General features: G+C 42.0%; 1 protein-coding gene across 1 annotated transcript in view; it reads right to left on the bottom strand.

Annotated features, from left to right (window-relative positions):
* The window catches only part of MAML3 (mastermind-like 3 (Drosophila)), a 451859-nt gene that overhangs the window by 209243 nt on the left and 233794 nt on the right, over nt 1-8822 (bottom strand). The window lies entirely within an intron of this gene.

Genomic DNA, 8822 nt, shown 5'->3' with positions numbered 1-8822 from the left:
TGTCATGAGGTGAATGAAGTAAAGGCTTTTTCAGAAAAAGGAAGTTCTGAGTGGGTTTGAAGGAGAAGGGAAATCAGGAAGCAGAAGAGGTTGACACACCAAGGAAGGAAGAATAAGTGAAAATTTGTGTTGGAAAAGCCTAAGATGTATAACGTAGGTATATAAATACTTTTCTTCTACAAACTTTGTGAAGTATCCTCACACACACACACACACACACGTTTCATCATGGTAAAATATCAATAGCAAAATTTACCATCTTAACCATTTTTAAGTCTCAGTTTGGTGGCATTAAGTACATTCACATTGTTAGACAACCATCTCCACCACCCATCTCCAGAGCTCTTTTCATCTTGCAATACTGAAACTCTGTGTCCATTAAACACCTCCCCAGTTTCCCCATTCCCCAGCCTCTGGCAATCAGCAACCAGCATTCTACTTTTTTTTTTTTTTTGGCAGCTGGCTGGTAAGGGGATCAGAACCCTTGACCTTGGTGTTATCAGCACCGTGACCTCCCAAGTGAGCCACCAGCCAGTGCTCCCCCCTTTTCTATTTGCTGTCTCTATGAATTTTACCACTCTAGTTGACTCATATAAGTGGGATGTTATAATATTTGTCCTTTTATGACTGAAATATTTTATTTAACATGTCCCCAAGGGTCATCCGTGTTGTAGCATGTCAGAATTTCCTTCTTTTTTAAGGCTCAATAATATTCTATGGTATGTTACCATGGTCTAAATAAGTGTTTGTGTCCTCCCCAAAATTCATATGTTGAAATCCTAACCCCCAAGGTAATGGTATTAGGAGGTGGGGCCTTTGGGAAGTGATTAGATCATGAAGGCTCTGCCCTCAGGAATGAGAGCAGTGCTCTTATAAAAGAGACCCTAGAGAGCTCCTTCACTCCTTCCATCACATGAGGACACAGTGAGAAGATGGCTATTTATGAACCAGGCAGCAGGCCCCCACCAGACAATGAATCTGCCCGTGCCTTGATCTTGGACTTCCCAGCCCCCAGAGCCGTAAGAAATAAATGTCTGTTGTTTATAAGCCACCCAATCTATGGTATTCTATTATAGCATCCCACAAGGACTAAGACATATATATTTACCACATTTTGCTCATCCGTTCACCCACTGACAGACACTTAGGTTGCTTCCATTTTTGGGCTATTGTGAATAATGCTGCTAGTGAACCTGCATGCACAAATATCTCCTTGAGACCTTGTTTCAATTCTTTTAGTGTATACCCAGAAGTGGAATTGATGGATCATATGGTAATTCTATTTTTAATTTTCTGAGAAACTGACATACTGTTTTCCATAGCAGCTGCATCATTTTACATTCCCATCGAGATATTTGTTTTTGAGACAATGAAAAATGGCACATCAGAGCCATCAAAAGAATGATTAAAAGACAAATGTGGGGGAGAGACATGTTGAGATGGAAGGGGAGGTGGAGACAAAGCAGCTTGACTCTAATAGTTTCCATTTTCTCAGTGACCTCAGTCGAAGGTTATCACCTCCAAGGAAGAACACTGCTGAGGAGTAAAAAACAAAGGCTTGAGGAGGGACGTGAATGAAGGTTTTGTAGAGTTAATCCATTATGAGAGAACGGGAAGCTTTCTAAGGGCTCCAAAGCAGAGGTACAGCCAGTGCTGTGGGTTGAATTGTGTTTCCCCCAAAATGATATGTTGAAGTCTTAACCCACAGTACCTCAGAATGTGCCTTTATTTGGAAATAGGGTTTTTGCAGATGAAGTTAGTAAAAATGAAGTTATACTGGAGAAGAGTGGGCCCCAAATCCAACATGGCTGGCATCATCTTATAAGAGGGTGGCCACGTGAAGACACCCAGGGAGAATGTCATGTGAGACACGAGGAGACAGACCTGGCAGTTATGCAGCTGCAAGCTAAGGGATGCCAAAGACTGCTGGCAAGCCACCAGAAACTAGGAAGAGGCAAGGAAGGACTCCACGCAGAGGGAGCATGGCCCTGCCAACACCTTGATTTTGAACGTCCAGCATTCGGGACTATGAGACAATAAATTTCTAGTGTTTTAAGCCACCTAGTCTGTGGTACTTTGTTACGGCAGCCCTAGGAACTAATATAGCTATAGTGCATGAATCTGTAGCAGGCCAAGGTCATCCCGTGCCAAGCACAAAATGAGTATTTCCAAATTACTGTGTGTCCTACCTATTGGTAATATGCTTTCTGACACACAGCAGTAACATAGGTAATAAGTCAGTGTAATAAATATTTTGAACCATGGTTCTTACTAAAAGTTTTTCTTTCTGTCTTTTGCAGGCATAAATGAGGCATGCATATAAACCCGCTAAACTGTATGCTTCTAAGAACCAAGAGGGGAAAAACCAAATCTCAGTGTCCCAGGGACAGAAGTACGTGCAGCCGATGAGCACAATCAGTGCCAGGCGCTGTCATTACCTACAAGTTCTTCTGGATTTTATTTCACCTACATTTTCCCCCTAAATTTTTTTACTGGGTTATAATCCTGAGTATAGCTCTTGCTTCACCTGTAAAAGTCAAAGACCTTTCTAATTTTTTAAAAAAATTTTAAATCCGTCTGCTTTTGCTGACTTTGGTCTTGATCCTGAGTGCCTATGATTTTTGGAAAACAGTAACACAATTGTTTCCCTACTTTTACACATGAGTTTCATGGGNGGCGGGAGCGCCGCCACGCTCTCAAGCAGCGCACTGTAGCAGTGCGCCACCGGGCCAGCCCCAATTTCTAGTGTTTTAAGCCACCTAGTCTGTGGTACTTTGTTACGGCAACCTTAGGAACTAATATAGCTATAGTGCATGAATCTGTAGCAGGCCAAGGTCGTCCCGTGCCAAGCACAAAATGAGTATTTCCAAATTACTGTGTGTCCTACCTACTGGTAATATGCTTTCCGACACACAGCAGTAACATAGGTAATAAGTCAGTGTAATAAATATTTTGAACCATGGTTCTTACTAAAAGTTTTTCTTTCTGTCTTTTGCAGGCATAAATGAGGCATGAATATAAACCCACTAAACTGTATGCTTCTAAGAACCAAGAGGGGAAAAACCAAATCTCAGTGTCCCAGGGGCAGAAGTACGTGCAGCCGATGAGCACAATCAGTGCCAGGAGCTGTCGTTACCTACAAGTTCTTCTGGATTTTATTTCACCTACATTTTCCCCCTAAATTTTTTTTCTGGGTTATAATCCTGAGTATAGCTCTTGCTTCACCTGTAAAAGTCAAAGACCTTTCTAATTTTTTAAAAAAAATTTTAAATCCGTCTGCTTTTGCTGACTTTGGTCTTGATCCTGAGTGCTTATGATTTTTGGAAAACAGTAACACAATTGTTTCCCTACTTTTACACATGAGTTTCATGGGGAAAAGTCAGCATTATGGTAATAAGTGTGAACAGATGAAGCCAGTTTAGAAAAAGCTGTCTGGTTATGAGCTCTCGGGTGAATCTCTCACAGGCGGCCATGCAAAGGCTACGAGAGCCCGAGAGCTCAGGGCCCATGCGAGGTCAGCGAAGAGGCAGGCTGTGTACCTGGGAAGGGGCTCAGCTATTGCTAATACGGAAGCAACGTGGATTATTTGGTGAAGCAGAACAACCCTGAGCATTTGCCAAGTCAAAGCACAAGTCATAAAAAACAAACACAAAGCCTCTCCCTTGATGCCTGCTTACTCTCTCCCTTTAAAACATACTTCTTGCTTTTGTTAAAATTCACCTACCTCCTAGGAGCCCCGAGCATTTGCCAAGTCAAAGCACAAGTCATAAAAAACAAACACAAAGCCTTTCCCTTGATGCCTGCTTACTCTCTCCCTTTAAAACATACTTCTTGCTTTTGTTAAAATTCACCTACCTCCTAGGAAAGGAGCTGTGAACTGTAGTTATAAAGAAAAAAAAATTCAGAGATAACTACATTTTTTATTTATTTACAAGAAAAGTATCCAGTAACAAATTCCCTTCTCCCTCCCTCCCACAGCCCCTCATATTAAAAAAAAAAAAAAAGGCATTTAGATTTTGGCTTTTCATGAAAGGCATACAGTGAAAGTATCACTGTTCCAAAATTCCAAAGCAATTTCACAATCATAATGAAATGAAGGAGGAAATGGTTTTGTTAAGGTCTTAAAAACAATCACCCCATGTTGCTGTGTGGAGTATGTTTATTAATTATAACGGGCTTTGCAAAAATTGGGTCATTCATTCAACAGACACTCACCGAGCATTATTAATGCACCGGGCTCCATGTGAGAGGCTAGGATGCAAAAATGAATAAGGCACAAGGTGCCAGGAAGAGCTCACAACAGAGGGGACAGTTATTATTATTATTCATTACAATGTAGCCAGGCTTCCCATGTGCTATACCTACCTCCAGCCCCAGGAACCTTGATTTTAATTCACAAAGAACCATATTGTGGGTAGGGAAAAAAAGAAAATGACCACAGTAAATCCTGTAAAGGTGGCAGTTCTCTCCAGAAATAGAGCTACACTGTGAGCTAAGCCCTCCTTGAAACTAAGGGCAGGAAGAGAAAGAACACAGCAAAATGTCCAACCAAACTGTACCAAACTGAATCAGAGCGAACACCCAGAGATAAATGAGAGAAATTCAAAATTAATTGGGAGAGAAAAATATACAGAGGATAAAAATCAATTAAAAAGGAAAATGAAACCAATTGGAATAGAGTCAAAAACATCTTTCTCTCGACTTTTCCCCCAGAATTGCCCCAGAGTATAACCTGAAGAAAGACTTCACCTTCAGCTCCACTGTAGACTTTGAGGTTCCATAGACAAAGGGATCTAAGCCTGGAATTGATAACCCAATTTTCACATAGTTCAGTTTTAATTCAGATGAGCCAACTTGAATATCAAAACTCAAGTTTTCTGATGGGATTTTACGCCTGCTTGAAACTAGTGGCTGAGGAGAAAGTACATATACAGTAAATCTAAAATCATTCAATTACCTTAAGTCAACTGGGAGACTTATATTTACCGAAAATAGGTGTTTGACTCCCATATTACAAAGACATGCAAATGACTCCCATGTTGCAAAATCATTCTGGATGGTTTATTACTCCACTCTCTGTTGCCGGAGGAGTGTAGAGGAAAGGCTGGAGAGCTTGATCAGGAAAAGACGACATTTGTCAGCTGGCAACAGCGGCATGTTAGCACAGCCTCTTGAATTAACTGCCGTATGAACGTCAGCACACAGGAAGGGAAAAAAATCAACCCCTCTTTGGAAACAGATTCAGGCTGCAAAATTATCCAAGTTAATTTCCTTCTGTTAATTAAGCCAGTTTCCTTATTAGCAAAGGGAGATGACCAAGTCTAGTCTACATCTAGTGACTCACGGAATGATGATGCTAGACAGCCTCATCTTTATTTTTAAACTTAACTTTCAGATAGAATCTCATAGAACTGTCATAGGCAGAACTTACCCTTTGTTAATCAAGGACTGTCTCAGAAATGTCCCTGTAAGTTATGACTGAGATGTACTAACTGCTAAATTCCCACACTGCTTCATCTCAGATATTTGTGTGTGTATGAGTCCAAAGTACCAAAACACACATTACTTCTTGTGAGGCTGGGGCTAAGCAGCATCGGAGAGGTCCCAGGAACCCCTCTGTGACCTGGCACCTTTCATGGAGGATGGCATTTACAGTGGACACACCGTCACCTCCTCATCTTAAGCAAAATTTTGGGGGTGATGAGGGATGGGGATGGAGACAGGAATTCCTCTGGAATCACTCTGGGATCCAGGACCAAACCAGAGCAAGCCTGGTAGCACAGCTGAACCAAATTTCTGTTACTCAGACTGGCCTCAACAATTTAGGTTCTTCTTGAATATATCCTCAAACTGTTTTTGGTTTTTTTTTTTTTTTTTTTGGTGCATCCATTATATGCCAGGCAAATCCAAGATCTTTTTTCTTAATTCCTTCTTCAACCTTGCAAGGGAGGTTAATAAATATCATTTATATAAACAAGAAAAGCAGGACTCAGGGAGATTAAATAAATTGCCCAAGGTCACACAGCTAGTGTGAGGGAGTTGAGATTTGAATTCCAAAGCCCACGCCTCTCCACTTGTGAATGGAATGTGTTTCTCATTTCCAAACTATTCCACTGCAAGGCTATTAGTAAGGTATGAAAAGAGGGACGGTATGCGCAGAACTGCTCTCTACCCTCAGAGGTCAGCTGGCACATAAGCAAGTACTGTCTCAAAGTACATTTCCCATATGGCCTGTGGCTCTTTCAGACTCTGAGAACAGTTCTACAGCTGTCTGAGCTGCCGAGGTATAACTGTATCTTGGCCACTAACCCAATGCCAGCCTGATTATGAAAGGAATGGAGGAGTTGGTGACAGTATGCCACCCATGTGGGCCACGGTAAAGACTAATCACACTGATGACCACTTTCCAGGAACATCGTTAAAGAGGCCCCAGCACAAGCACACATTTCCCAGGAAACCAAACCTGCTCATCAGCATCTGGAATGCTGAGCTCTAGGTAATCACGGCCTCAGCCCTTAGAAGTACTGAGGGCTTATCCACCATGGATCATGGCAGGGGCTGGAAAAACTCACACTGTGCTGACACTACCTCCACCCTGGTCTTTCTAATTCTCTTTATCAATATCTGTAAATTTCATTTTCTGCCTAAGATAGGGCTAATATTGCCTAGCTTGGAAGATGGTTGTAAGAACTCAGAGAGGTAACATAAGAAAATGTATCCACCAATGGCTTTTGAAGACTTTTTGCAAATTTCCTCTTCCGTTAGTAATTTGATGGGATAACTATAGGGATTTCCAAGTGGGTGTTCTTCATCCTCCTGTGTGATATTGTTGTAAAATACAGAGATAATACAGATATACAGTTTTAAATGACAGAACCATGGTTCCATGACATTGACACTGCTGACTTTTTAAACTGGAGGTTTACATAAAAATCGATTTTAGGAACTCTGAGAACCCTGAAAAACTGTATGAAGAATTCTGTGGGTCTTTTTCAGAAGAGAGGGCCCAAAGCTTTTATCAGATTCTCAGTGTGGTACATGACTCTTCAAAGTTTAAGACTCCCTCTCTTACAGGTTAGCAGTGACAAATAGGATTTGGTGGGTCTAACTGTAATATCTTGCATTTGGACAGGACAACTTGTTTTATAAGCAGCTTTGGTTTCCTTGACGTTCAAAGCACTCTGAGAACCCTGAAAAACTGTATGAAGAATTCTGTGGGTCTTTTTCAGAAGAGAGGGCCCAAAGCTTTTATCAGATTCTCAGTGTGGTCCATGACTCTTCAAAGTTTAAGACTCCCTCTCTTACAGGTTAGCAGTGACAAATAGGATTTGGTGGGTCTAACTGTAATGTCTTGCATTTGGACAGGACAACTTGTTTTATAAGCAGCTTTGGTTTCCTTGACGTTCAAAGCCATGAACTCTTGCAATTCCAGGTTGCACAAACAAATGTATGTTCTCCAAATCCAGGGAGATGTCTGTATGTTCTGCACTTTACATCTGGAAGGCTGGGCTTGAGTTCTCACTCTCATCAGGCAGCAGAGCAGCAAGAGAGCAGGATCAAGCAAGGAAGTCCCCAGAAACCACATCATGAGGATATTTTGCTGAAAAAATAGAAGAGTTGGGGAGTGGAAATGCCACGGCTCCTCTTTAAATAGTTGATTGCTACATAGGAAAAGAATTAGATTTAATCTGTGTAGCTCCAGAACATGAAACTAAGATCAATGGCTGTTAAGTAATAGGGAGAAAGAATTCAGCTTCTATCTAAGAAGGAACTTTTAAAAAACGATTAGAGAGATTCAAAATAGAAAGGGCTGTCTTATGAGGCTAACGAGCTTCCTGTCTCCTGAAGTTTTCATGCCAAGGCTGCATGTTCATCTGTCAGGGATTTATAAAGGGGATTCTTTACTGGTGGAAGGTAGGAGAAAATGACCTCTATGATTCCTTCTAATTCCATGATCTATTAAGGTTTTATATCTCCTATTAAAATTTATAGCTAAAGACCCATACACATCTTTCTTCACTTTGTAGAATAGATACTTGAGGTGAATCACTTTATGAAATCACTCTTTTGTAGAAGAGTTTTGACTTTTACGCATTTTGTTTTCTTAAAATGGGACGCGCCTATGTGCAGGATGCTATGTCTGCGGGGCCAGCCTCCCGTCTGTCACCTTTTCCGAGTCTCCACTGCTCCCACCACAGCTCACCCTACCTCCTCCCTGGCCTGGACTCTCTCACTATCATCCTGTTAACCTTGCTTCCCATCTTTCTCTCTACAAGCATCCAGGGTAATCGTTTAAAAACATTAACCAAATTATGTCTTTCTGCCTACAATTCTTCTATACATTCCCATATCTCTTAAAGTCAAACTTGTAACCATGGCCAACAAGGCACCAGATGGCCTGGTGTCTCCAAGTTCGTTTCAAGCCCCACCCTCCACCACGACCCTCTAGCCACACTAGCCTCTCCTACATGTGCACCTGTGCTTCTCTCCACGTGGAATGTACGTCTCCCAAGCTCCTTGCAGGGCTGGCTCATTGTCATCCTTCTGGTTTCAGCTCAAGTTGTCTCCCCAGAAAAGAGGAGAGACAACTGTCTTGGCTACACTGTCTCAGGTAGCTGCACCTCCCCACTTGGACTAGCCACACTAGCCTCTCCTACATGTGCACCTGTGCTTCTCTCCACGTGGAACGTACGTCTCCCAAGCTCCTTGCAGGGCTGGCTCATTGTCATCCTTCTGGTTTCAGCTCAAGTTGTCTCCCCAGAAAGAGGAGAGACAACTGTCTTGGCTACACTGTCTCAGGTAGCTGCACCTCCCCACTTGGA

The sequence above is a fragment of the Galeopterus variegatus genome, unplaced genomic scaffold, assembly GCF_000696425.1.
Source record: "Galeopterus variegatus unplaced genomic scaffold, G_variegatus-3.0.2 Scaffold469, whole genome shotgun sequence".
In the NCBI taxonomy this organism is placed as follows: Eukaryota; Metazoa; Chordata; class Mammalia; order Dermoptera; family Cynocephalidae; genus Galeopterus; species Galeopterus variegatus.
The sequence above is the reverse complement of the archived record's forward strand: the minus strand, read 5'-3'. Positions and strand labels throughout refer to the sequence as shown.